The sequence below is a fragment of the Sander lucioperca genome, chromosome 2 (genome assembly GCF_008315115.2).
Source record: "Sander lucioperca isolate FBNREF2018 chromosome 2, SLUC_FBN_1.2, whole genome shotgun sequence".
Taxonomy (NCBI): domain Eukaryota; kingdom Metazoa; phylum Chordata; class Actinopteri; order Perciformes; family Percidae; genus Sander; species Sander lucioperca.
In genome coordinates, this window is record NC_050174.1 from 30,640,396 (window position 1) to 30,654,174 (window position 13,779).

The 13,779-nt window shown below is 41.0% G+C and overlaps 1 protein-coding gene across 1 annotated transcript in view; it reads right to left on the minus strand.

Moving 5' to 3' along the window:
- LOC116054383 (phospholipid-transporting ATPase ID-like) overlaps nt 1-6,134 on the minus strand; it is a 56,866-nt gene extending 50,732 nt beyond the window's left edge. The window contains exon 1 of the mRNA XM_031305913.2: nt 5,980-6,134. The gene's annotated coding sequence lies outside the window, so the exon portion shown is untranslated. The remainder of the gene's footprint in view (nt 1-5,979) is intronic.
- Between the last annotated feature and the right edge of the window lie 7,645 nt (nt 6,135-13,779).

Genomic DNA, 13,779 nt, shown 5'->3' on the forward strand with positions numbered 1-13,779 from the left:
GTCTATATCCACAATGTTCCACTTCCGGGATTGCTCCGGTGTCCGGTGATTGTCCGTTACCTTCCGCTTTCTTTGTTTTGGATTTTTAAACTCCGGTCGATTTATGAGGACTATGGTTAACTGCTCCTCAGATCTCTGCAGGGTAAATCCAGACAGCTAGCTAAACTATATGTCCAATCTGAGTTTTCTGTTGCACGACTAAAACAAATTTGAACGTACACATGTTCCACTAAAACCTGTGGGTTACTGATTAATAACAGCGTTCTCAGTAAATCTAACTGTGAGTAAATGAGGAAGTATATTCTGTGAAGTTATGATCACACGATTAGTCACAGCTCACAAACTCTCTCATTTTTTTCTGATACATGTCCGAAAAAAAGAAAATAAGTCCTAATCAAAAATAATACAACCACTGGGAGAAAAGTTCTAGCCTGGTCCTACCAGACTCTCGTACATTTCATTTGTACAGAGAGTCTGGCCACTCTCCATTGACAAGTGTTAACTTCCTTGAAGGCGGGTACTCTGTTGAAGTTTAAAACTATTGGATCTGCCCAGAGCCACTCTGGATCTGCCATAACCAATCGCTAACATTTGGTCGTGACGTATGTCACGCGCATGTGCAACAAGAGGGGAGACCGACAACAACTATCGGCTTATATTTAGCATTAGCATCGCTAGCGTTAGCCTTAGCCAACTCCTTCACCACTAACGGAGGGAGCTGGAAAATCAAACTTTTCCTGAACCCTGTGGGGAGGAGTGCCACAACATCATGGCCACCAACACAACTCAGCAAAGATTGTTCTTGCTCGGGCTTTAACTTCTGGATATTCGGCAGCATTGCTGCCACAATGGACCAAATGGCTTCGCTCACATCTTTCTAGTGCACGTCCTCAATGTCGTCGTTCTCAGCCACTCCCTCTGTTCGCTGATTGGACCGCCAAATATTTGACCGGAGAAAACCTAAGAATATACCGCAAACCCAGACAGAGTACTGAAGGGAAATGAAAATTGAGCGGAAGTAAGTAGGAGGGCGGAGCCAGGCTAGAAAAGTTCTTGCACGTTGAGAGAATTCTGCCTTTGTTAACATTAAAGACTGAAGTGATTTGTGACTCTGATGCGTGGATGAATAGAGATGTCACCTGTTAAGACCTCGTTCTCCACTGATGAACATTGACAAAGCAAGAATGGAAAACTGAGATGCAGTGTGACACAGTGTATTGTGTCAGTTATGACACAATACAGTGTCGAGCGCCGCACCAAAAAACCCGAAACACAACCTCTGAATAATTCACCTGACCCCTCAGGCCACAGAGCCACTTCTCCTCTCATCTTACCCGATAAAACCCTGACATTTTGATTGACCTTTTAATCTTAATAATCTCCTTCATGTACAATAAAGACTCAGAAACAGCGGCATATCAATCTAACAAACAACAACTTTCAAGCTGCGACACAAAGTTGCACTTTGATTCATTTAGACTCAATTTTATGCACCACTGGAAGTTATTGATTGAGATCAGATTCAAGGATTTACTTTGCATGAGCTTGTCAGAACGTTGAGTTTAGATGAAGTTGCTGAGTTTCTACTTTATCACTCATTTTCTGTCTAATTAACCAAACTGATGCAGTTTATTTCTGCTCGTAACACATACAATCTGCCTCTACAACCTTTACTTCATCTTACTTCTTCTCCAACTTGTTCCCACACTCCGATTCATGACCACATTAATTCCTCATTTTGCAGTGTGTTGCTTTTGTAAAATACTTCTCCTTTTTAACTTTTAATACATTTTTTTGTCATAAACAGTTTTTTTTTCTCTATTGTTTTGTGTGTTGGTCCACAGCTTTGGTTCAGACTAAAATAATTCAACAATTACTTGATGGATTCACATGACATTTAGTAAAAACATTCATGTTCCCCAGAGGATGAATCCTACTGACGTTGGTGATCCCCTGACTTTTATTTTATCGCCACCACCAGGTTTAAGTTTTCACTAATCCTGTGAAATATCAATATCTCAGTCTACTCAATGGATTGGCATACAATTATGTAAAAATATTAATGTTGCTCTTTCTGGTTTCTTCCAGTCTTTCCATCAAGGGTCTAAGGATAGAGGGTGTCATACTGTAGGCTGTACAGCTGGCTGTTCTCATTAACCATTCGTACATTTACAGTAGCTACAAAAAGTAATGCACTGTAAATTGTATTTATTCCACGTATTTATTAAGTCCCACATTAGTCTATATCCACAATGTTCCACTTCCGGGATTGCTCCGGTGTCTGGTGATTGTCTGTTACCTTTCGCTTTCTTTGTTTTGGATTTTTAAACTCCGGTTGATTTATGAGGACTATGGTTAACTGCTCCTCAGATCTCTGCAGGGTAAATCCAGACAGCTAGCTAGACTATCTGTCCAATCTGAGTTTTCTGTTGCACGACTAAAACAAATTTGAACATACACATGTTCCACCAAAACAAGTTTCTTCCTGAGGCTATTTTGCAGAGGCACCGGGGCTCCGTCCGGCGCTTAGCTCCGCCAATGACAATTGTGATTGGTTTAAAGACATGCCAGTAAACCAGAGCAAGTAGCCAGACCCTCCTCCGCAGCGCTGTGGAGGAAGGTCTGGCAATGTGAGACTAGACCCGCATTAACTGCCGCTGTAAGGCAGCGACTGGAGCACCTAGTATAAGAACGCGACAATGCGAGTAAGGAGGAGGTTGAGTGGATGGACGGGCCCAAAAACACAGGGTTTTCAACATGGGGAGCAGAGTTCGTGTCCCAGAAAAAGTTAGGGGGGAACACACAACACTTTAAGCCAGGAAACAGCAATTTTTTTGTCTTCTACAATTCATTTTGGTGCCTAAACTTAACTATCAAGTTGCCGTTTTGTCACCTCACGATGACCGTTATTGTGTGAATAACCCGTTATGCCAGTTTTCCCCGTATAGCCTACATGATTTGGGAAGAATGAGATGAATGACGGGAGTAACTCTACCTACGGTACTGTGTACGGTGACGCTCTGCCAACATACAACTGGTCGGAATAAGGCTTTTTCTTTCAGTTGACCTTTGTATATTTAGGTCCTTCAATTGACACAAGAAAAAATGTTTCTCTTCGTCCGTCCAGAAATGGGTCTTCCTGATAGTACTTGACCCATGTCGAAGTCCTCAGTGGGTTTAAAAGGAACACGCCGACTTATTGGGACGTTAGGTTATTCACCGTATTCCCCAGAGCTAGATAAGTCCATACATACCCTTCTCATCTCTGTGCGTGTTGTAACTCTGTCTGACCCACCCACCGCTAGCCTAGCTTAGCCCAGATCCTGGAGGTTACCGGCTCCATCTAGCCTACGTTTTCACATTTTCCTATTTACATGTTGTGATTTGTATATGCACAGCGTGTACAAATAACAAGGTCACCTGAGACACAGCCAGATCTTCTAACCGTATACAAACTGGGAACTATATTAGAACTATATTCTCAGAAGGCGAAGCACTGCTACTTGGGTGGAGTGATTAGCGCAACACCTAAAAAGCACCGTTGTTACTCTCTGCTCCTCACCACGGGGCTTCTCAGGTGCTGCGAGCAAATCACGCCGCCCAAGTAGCAGTGCTTTGCCTTCTGAGAATATAGTTCCCAGTTTGTATACGGTTAGAAGATGGCTGTGTCTCATGTGACGTTGTTATTTGTACACGCTGTGACTATACAAATCACAACATGTAAATAGGAAAATGTTGGCGTTATTTTGTCACTTATTGGGAGCACTAGGTTAGTTGGAGCCGGTTATCTCCAGGATCTGGGCTAAGCTAGGCTAGCGGTAGGTGCGTCAGACAGAGTTACGACACGCACGGAGATGAGAAGGGTATGTATGGACTTATCTTACTCTGGAGGATACGGTGAATAAGCTAAAGTCTCAATAAGTCGGCGTGTTCCTTTAAAGGTTGTGTTGTTGCTGTTGTTTTTGGCTCTCTTCCATATCTGGTCAAAACCACTGCAGCAGAGTGGGGAGTGGCAGTAATAACCTACGGAGCATGCGCTGACGCATAACCCGAGCTTAACCTGGTTAAGTACTGTATACATTCACAAATAGTCCAGTTACTAAAGGAGTTATCTAGGTCTGTTAACCAGGATACGAGAACTCCAATTTTAGCCGGGGTATCGTGTTTACATGGCGCTTAAGAAACCGGGGTATTGCCTTAAACCGAATATAATCAGATTGTTAAACTGCATGTAAACGCACTGAGGCTTAAGAACAGATGTGTTTCCTTTTCTCTGCATAAATTACAGCATTACAGCATATCCAGTTGAGAGATGTCAGCATGACTATAGGTATGAAAAGTAATAGCTAGAAGAAGAGAAGCGGATGTTTTAATGTTTCAGGTGGCTTTAGAAATAAACTCAGTCTCTAAAGACACTTGGATGTACCTAACCCCAGTATAAAGAATGCTAACATGTCATAGCAGCACACAAAATAGTGATGATTTTATAAAGGCACATAAAACAAGGGTTAATTAAAATGTATTGTATTAAAGACATTCAAGGGGTCCCTGTATTTATTTGCTAAACCCATGTGTTTTCAGCTGTGCAAAGTAACTAAGTACATTTACTCATTTACTGTACTTAAGTACACTGTTGAGGCACTTGTACTTTACTTGAGTAATTCCATTTTCTGTTACTTTATACTTCTACTCCACTACTACTTTATTTTGATAGCTTTATTTACTAGCTACTTGGCGGATTGAGATTATAAATACAAAATATGAATCAACTAATAAATGATGTATTTAACAGATTTAGCTACCCACAGTACATACAATTGTTAAATGAGCTCCACCGTTACCAGCTGCAACATTAAGTGATACAGTAAACACATTAATGCATCAATAATTAGGCTATAATCCAATATAATGGACAAAATAATGAGTACTTTTAGTTGTTGTGCTTTAAGTGTTTTTTGATGCTAATTCTTTTGCACTTTTACTTCAGTAACATTGTGAATGCAGGACTTTCACTTGTAACAGAGTATTTCTACACTGGAGTAGACCTATTGCTATATGTTTACTTAGGTTAAGTAAAATATCTGAGTATTTCTTTCACCATTGTGTTGTAATGTCTCCTTTAAGTCACAGATGATAAGTTAACAACTTAATATCATCACATTACTGTCATGTGTTAGCCCTGAATAGAAAATGATCTGCACCCACTAATGGATAGGCTACAGGATATGAATAAGTAGTCTACATCACCACCTTTCGCTGTACAATGCTATAGAAATTACTCATCATTTATCACTGCTAAACCGCACAATTTACTAAGTATCTATAGTTTTCACATCATCACTACTCCCACAAACAAAGGTGTAGTCATCTTGACGTAACACCCTACAGACTGCAACCTTCATTTCTGAGCGAAAACATGGAATGAAAGTGTTGGCAACAGAACAATGCTGTACAAAAACAACAAAACACTAATGTATAAAAAAGAAAGTTTAGGTTAAAAAAAAAAATTGCCTGTAAGAAGTTTCGGAGAAGTTTGTGCAAACGAGAGCTCTGTTAACCCAACACAAAACCAAAGTAAGTGTAGTTGTTCTGGAAATATCCACGGTGAGTGTAAATTTGTTCAGAAGTAAAGAAAGTGCAGCAGTGGCTTTTCCTTTTACCTAACCCGGACGTATGCTACTCCCCCTTTAAGTCAGTCTTTCATTCTTTCCGTTACTTTTTAAGTTCATGACTCCCCGGAGGACAGCAGAGGTTGGTGAACTTATAAATGAGACAGAGACTAGAAAACAGAGTGAGAGCAAAGAGACAACGATGGCCCATTGACTACAGCTTCCTGTTCGTCTGTCTGCCTTTCTCTCTTCCTCCTCCATCTCCCCCCGCCCCCGCCCCCTCGAAAATCCGTCTCAGCATGTCAACTACCCACTTCACCTTAACGCCTTCAAGTTCAATAAAAAGGCGAGTGGCAGCGCGTCTTCTTACCGTGCGTCCTGGCTCCGTGCTGTGCGTCCTGCGGCCGGGCTGCGCGTCGCCAGCTGCAGTCCTGGAAAGAAACAAGAAATCTCCCCTAAGTGAAGAGAAATGAGGGCTAATGTTTTTCCTCCTGGCTTCCCACCACCCGCCTCTCCGCTCCCCTCCCTCTCTCGTGCTCTCCCCTCCTCTATTTTCTCCACTCCTCCCTCCTTCTCTCTCCACTCCTCCACTTTCTCCACCCGTCCCCTCCTTTTCTCTCCACTCCCCTCCGTGTGCGCAGCGTTTGCTTTTTTTATCTGTTCAGTTAAAAGTCAACTATTATTGGCATTAAAATAACTTTCCAAAGAAACCTACATTACAAAAAAAAAAACATTTAGCACTAGTATGAGTGATGTAAAGGGGTGATTATGTAGTTTGGATCAACTAAATGACCTAGTTGGCGAACTTAAAAAGGAAACAACCACACAAACTTACACAACTTCACCTGCGCTGATCAGGACAGTTTGGAAACAGCGGTGGAGGAAGTATTCAGATCCTTTACTTGAGAAAAAGTACCAATACTATTAGCTACACTGTGGAAATACTTGTATGTCACAAGTAAAAGATCTGCATTGAAACATGTTACTTAAGTTAAAACATAGGCTACCTAAAGTATTTAGATGCGGATAAATGCCCCCTGTGACTGTAATACTATATAATATATTGTTACCTTATTATTACTCATGCATTGATGTAAAAGCAAAATCTTACTGTTGTAGTTAAGGAGCAGCTCATTTATAACTATTTTGTATCAGACCGCAACTAAAGATTAATTTCATTATGGACTAACTAATCTGCTGATTATTTTCTCCGTTAATCAATTGATTGTTTGGTTTGTAAAATAGCACAATTACCCTTATTTTGTCCAACCACCAGTTCAAACCTCAAAATCATTCAAGATGAATCAAGATCATTGAAATAGCCTTGTTAAAAGCTGAAAACTTGGAATCATGACATGGCATGTATGCTTAGAAAATTACCTAAACAATAATCAAAATAGGTGCCAATTCGGTTTTATTGATGAATTGACTCACTGTTTCATCTCTACTTGTATATTCGGTAATGCATATACTTTAGAAGCTAATCTCACTTTTTTTGTATGCAAAGTTGAGTGGAACTATTCTGTAAAATGTGATGACTTCACCAAACTTTATGCAGAATGATAACTGACTGGCTATGTTTCCAACAGAACGATGAGGGAGATGTCAATCATCATCTAGACCAGCTACATTACAATGCTGCTTATACTTGTACCAGTGTATTTACTGTTGTATTGCTACTTTTAATGAGGTAAAACCATAGACTGTATAATAGTATACAGTCTATGGGTAAAACATCTAAATACTCAAAACTTAAGTTTCTTTCCACCACTGATATTTCCCTCCTGTTCTTAGCTTTGCCCACTCCGCTGCAGTGGTTGTGACCGGATATGGAAGAGAGCCAAAAAACAACAACAACGCAAGCTTTAAAGGAACTGTTCTTAGCTTTCTGTTCTGTTTCCTCGTAGGCCTCTGTAGTGTCTCTTCTGCCACCCTCCCTCTCCTGACTGAGGTTTCAGTTTCCTGAAGAACCAGATGAGGAAACCACTGTGCTAAAACCCCCAAATCTACTCTCACTTTATTAGGTACACCGAGCTAAAACTAATATAGTCTAATACAACAGCCCTGCAACAACAGTTACGATGTTCAGTCTTTGTGAGATGATCTAACTACATGGTTACTGTTATTTATGAGTTAACTGGATGCACCTACGAATACAGAAGCAGGATCATCATATTCATTTGTGAAAACACTGAGCATGAACCATGCTTTCGTCAAATAATAATGTGACCACAAGGTGACGCCAAAATGCCTAAAAACACATTTTTGGATTATCACTTTAATAAGTGTTTAATATTATATTTTTTTATGAAATATGATGCATTAATATTGATTAAACTACCAAATATAATAACACATTAGCATTTGTTCCATCTAGCTACAACATTACAATGCTGCTTATACTCTATTCTTTAATTCTGAGGTGATTCAGCTTCATTGCTACTGTTATTTATATGAGTTAACTGGATGCACCTCGGTACAAATACAGACGAAGAATCATCATATTTATCTGTGAAAACACTGAGCATGAACCAAACAATGATGTGACCACAAGGTCACAACAACAGATCTTTGGATTATCACTTTAATATTTTTTTAATGATTTTTTTTCTTGCTTTTGTTCCATCTTCAGATATCTTCTTTAAGATTTTCAAGAGGTTTCTTTTGTCCCATATTCACTACTGAGCTCCCAAGGGACCTTATTTATATTTAGTGTCCCAAAAATTCTCAGTTGTTGGTATAGTTACTTCAAAAAAGTTGCAGTTGACTTTTGCCTTAGAAACAGAATTTGTGTCACGTTTCTTTGAGTAAAACACTGGTCCGTCTCTATACATCAGTCAGGGCCAGACTTGGTGGATGGATACAGAACCTGGATGTCTTAGGATGATGTCAGGACTAATTTATCTCCTTTACCTTCTTCTCCAGCTCGTTTCCTTCTTCATCTTCTTCCCTTCCTCTTCACCAGTGGAAGACTGATATAACTCAAATACTGAAGTATAATTTTGAGTTGTTGCACCTTAGCATTTTCATTTATGACACTTATTCCTCCTCATGATCATTTTATAAAATATGATGCAATGTTGTAAATTAAACACAATGAGCTGTCAGGAAGGAGGATCAGAACTCAGGCGCAGACTGGAGTAGGTGGTAAGGAATCTTATTTTATTGAAGCTGTGAGTGTGGGCCTGCAGTGGGGTGCTGGGTCCGAAGATGGCTGGACTGGCAGAGAGGGTGCTGGGTCCGAAGATGGCTGGACTGGCAGAGAGGGTGTTGGGCTGTGTTCCTAAGTGGGGCTGCAGACTTGATGTTCCAGTGCGTGGCGTGGCTATTGGCAGCAAGGTGGGTTATTTCTGAGAACAGAGATCTTCCAGTTAGTAACGTGAGGGAGCGGAGCAGACAGGTAAGTACAAAAACAAGAAACTAGATTAGATACAACTCTCGAAGGCTGGTGAAAAGCATACTCAGTGGTAAGCAACAATCGGGCAGGGAGAGGAAAGTCCGACTGGCATTTGAAGGCAGGTGATGGCGCAGGATGAGCAGCAGGTACGCTGATTGGAGTTGGTACCAGGTGTGGGGAGAATCAACAGGGGGGGGGGCGTGTCACTCTGTGGAAAATGTAGGGAACAGAAACACACAGACAGACAAAAGAACAAAAAACACAGCAGGCATAACAAAATGAAAATAAACCAAAGACATTCACACACATCTTCATATCTATTTTTTCCTCTCTACCTTCAGTCTTTGCTTCCTCACTTCCATCTCCAACTTAAATACTTGTCTGCGAAACGGCCAGCTCATTCCTTCGTTCAAGCAGCTCTTTTTGGATCTTGGCCATTGTCTCTGGATTTCTGAGGTGACCTGTAACCAACAGCTATATGAAGGTTAAGTCTGTAGTCCAGTTGTACACTCGCACCCTCCCAAAAGGAAATAGTCAACAGATTTGTTTTGTTGCAAGTTGTTAAAAATATGTTGGCCTGGCGCCATAAGTGAGATAAGAGCTATCTTAGCTTAACTGAGTTTTGTTTCCTCTGCAGGTGCACTGATTGGAGTTGGTACCAGGTGTGGGGAGAATCAACAGGGGGGGGCGTGTCCTCACTCTGTGGAAAATGTAGGCGGGAACAGAAACACACACAGACAGAAAAAGAACAAAAAACACACCAAACACACAGCAGGCATAACAAAATGAAGAAATAACCAAAGACATTCACACACACACCAGACTGTCACCGTGCAGAAGTCACGGCAGGTGGGGGCGTGACATGAGCTGCCTCTCGACTAGCTACAACAATACAATGCTGCTTACTCACCATCTGCAATAATAATTCACTTTCATAATGTATCATATATTGTCAACTTTTATAATGAGTACTTTACTTCTAATGGAGTATTTTTACACTGTGGTATTGCTACTTTAAAGGCATACTATGTAACTTTTCCCTCTTCGGTCCCCCTACAGGTTGTGGTCTAACAACCTGTAGGAGGACCGAAACAGGAAAAGTTACATAGTATGCTTTTAACTTAAAAGATAAGTATAAAGCTTGTTATGATAAAAAAAAAAACTTCTAAACAAAAGATGATACAATCTACATCTGAATCAGTGCAATGAAACAATAAAAGGGTTAGGCTGTTACCTGTTATCTCATCATCATGAAGCATGAACCAAAAAAAGGAACATTCAGCAGCAGCAGGTGGGCTGGAGTAGCGCCTCCTGGAGGACACTCACCTTAGCAGATGCTGAAAAACTGGTCCACACCTTTGTCTCCTCCAGACTGGATTACTGTACAAGTCCCGACTGCCCTGTCTCCGACTGAGCATGTCAGGTCGACCAAAATGAAGGCCGACAGCGCCTCCAACGGACGACGGCACGGAACACACCGAAAATTGAGCGGAAGTACGTAGGAGGGCGGAGCCAGGCTAGCAAGGATCCTGATGAGAGTGTGAAAATATGACCCATCACACCCGTTCTCCATTCACTTCACTGGCTTCCTGTTTCCGCCAGGATTGAAATCCTTACCTTCCAGTGCATCTATGGAAATGTCCCCCCCCCTATCTGAAGGACTACTCACCCCTCTAACTACAACTCGATCCCTCCGTTCAACGAACTCAACCGCCTCCTTCTCCCCAAGACTGAGCTCAGCACCGTGGGTGATCGGGCTTTCTGTTCTGCCGCTCCTCGGATTTGGAACGCCCTCCCCGACCATCTGAGAGCACCTCAAACTATTGAGACTTTTAAAAACCGACTAAAAACATTTCTATTAGCAGAACTTATGAGTTTAATTACCCTGCAAGTCGTTGCGCTGTCTATTTATTTTATATTGATGTTTTTACCATGCTTTTACGATCTTAACTGTAGCACTTTGAGATTTGCTCCAAATGTAAAGTGCATTACAAATAAAATATTATTAAATCTACTATTAAGTCTCCTCGGGACTCAGGACCCACTCCACCTGTGATCCATTGATCAAAGAACTGCAGGGGGTACGTGACATTTTCTGCAAAATGTTTTTCAGTTACAAGACTGTAGTTACTTCTACTTTCTTTCTCCAAGTCTGTCGCTTTTTTTTGAAGTTTTGTCGTTTTTTGACCTATTCTTGACTTTCCTTACTTTTAAGTTATTTTTAAAGATCTTTTTTTGGGGCATTTTCAGCCTTATTTCTACAGGACAGATGAAGACATGAAAGGGAGAGAGAGAGGGGGAATGACATGCAGCAAAGGGCTTCAGGTCAGAGTCGAACCCAGGCCCGCCACGTCGAGGAGTAAACCTCTATATATGGGCGCCCGCTCTACCAACGAGCTATCCGGGCGCCCTTCTTCAAAGTTTTTTTCTGCTTTTTTCAAAGTTTTTGTCACTTTTTTCAACCTATTCTTGCCTTATTTCTTCTTTCTACTGTCTTTTAGGGTCTAACCCTAAGGAATCTGCCAGAACCTAACCGAAGCTAAATTAGGATATGTGTTGGGCTACCCTTGGTTAAATTAGGCTAGGTTAGGATGAATTAGATTGGGTCAGGTGGCGTTAAGTTAGACACTGTTATTTGCACAATGCTTTTTGACTCTAGGGTGTTATCAAGTGGTTGCAAGGATATTTGATGGTGGTTGCTAATGTTGATGTTTCTTTACTTCAGTTTTGTCAAATCTGAAATGTTTGGCGTTTCCCTCAATTACCTCTCTCTATTTGGTGCCATTTTTCTGATTGCTCTCCTATTCTCTTAAATGATATATGTTAGCAAGTCCGAGTTTGCGTGACCTGACTGGCATTGGCCCGTAGCGAAGATTTAACATATGGGCTTTCTGAGTTGTGGCATAACTCAGAGATATTCTCCATCTTCTTCATATCTATTTTTTCCTCTCTACCTTCAGTCTTTGCTTCCTCACTTCCATCTCCAACTTAAATCTTGTCTGCGATATGAAACGGCCAGCTCATTCCTTCGGTCAAGCAGCTCTTTTTGGATCTTGGCCATTATCTCTGGATGTCTGAAGTGACCTGTAACCAACAGCATATATGAAAGGTTAAGTCTGTAGTCCAGTTGTACACTCGCACCCCTCCCAAAAGGAAATAGTCAACAGATTTGTTTTGTTGCAAGTTGTTAAAAATATGTTGGCCTGGGCCATAAGTGAGATAAGAGCTATCTTAGCTTAACTGAGTATGTTCTCTGTTCTCCATGATAATTAAATAAGATACATAAATTAACTCATGAAAGGATATGTGCCCACTGTAAGATAAAATAAATTGAAAAATTGACAAAATGTAAGTTACTTTCTTACCATGAACCTGGAGGTAGCACGCATCCTCACAGGTTGATTGGATTTCCCTGGCACTGCGGTCTATCTTCCATTCGAGCCCCAAATGTTATTCTTGAAAGCAGACCAAACGTTTTCCTCTCCTTCTTTATCTTCATCTTTTCACACCTCAAATCAGAATAACGCTGCTTGTATTTCAACGAGCTCCCTCTCCTTTCTCGCACCAGGCTATTAGCCCTTCTTTCTTGCTGACTCCATGTGTAGAAGGCTCGTCGTCTTCAGAAGATGAAAATGTAGAGGAAGGGCTGTCACCACTTCCGTCCTGCCTCAAGGTTTTGAAGGGTTGACCCTTCGTACGCGCTCCCACCAGATGCTAGGGTGGTCAATGTCACGCAGGGCAGATGGTTCTCACCATGGCTGTAAAGACAGTCACCAGAGTGAAAGAATCCCTCATTATAGTACTGTCATAACAGACAAAGCTGTAGTCAGCCTAGTTGTCATTAAATTCCATGACTACTGGTTGAAAAATCATGTTGTAGAGTAAAGTTATTGTTGCTGTAATTATTCTTATTGTTGCTGTCACAAAAACATTAACTTTTTACATATTACTAACCTAATTCATGTTTCTGTTCATGCTGTAACAGCATGTGCCATCTCAGGAATGCATTTCATCAAATAGAAATTGTCAGATAGACATGTTTTACTGGCAACTTTTGGGGCAAAGGATTTTTAACTGATTTTGAGCGTAAAGATGGCATACAAACTTTGCCAGAGGGAAATGGGCTGACAAGTGTATAAAATGTCAACTTCAGAAGTTATATTCGCTCTACCTCAAAGTCATCTTCATCTGAACAGCTGTAATCAGGGTTGAGCAGTTGTCATCCTGCTCTGACACTTCCTCCCTGCAGTGTGATAAAAGGGTATCAATGACCTTTTGTACACTAACATGCATTGTTATATTAGAAACTGAATGCATAATATAAAATAATGTTAAAATAAAAATAATAATGTTGTGCTGTTACTGTGTCTAAGTGTATTTCAGTATCTATAAGTGAAGATGGCAACCCCAGTAATCTGCATCTGCGTCAACCCAGAGGCCGCTGCACACCGTCAACAGGCCGTACTGATGGCGACTAAAGAGGCCCGTTGCTGTCGGGAGAAAAAGATGGTCTTCCCTCAACCTCCACAGGAGCTGCTCTTCCAGGACAGCGCCCTGACACACACAGAGAAGCTCCTTCGAGCAGAGGGTATCCCTGCACCGTCGCGTCAGCTGTGCTGATAATAAAAGTTAAAGGCACCAAAGAATTTTATATAGTGGATACAGTATATACAGTATTTTATATATATATATATATATATATATATATATATATATATATATATACACACACACACGCACACACACAGAAGGGACAGAGGAAGAGTAAAATAA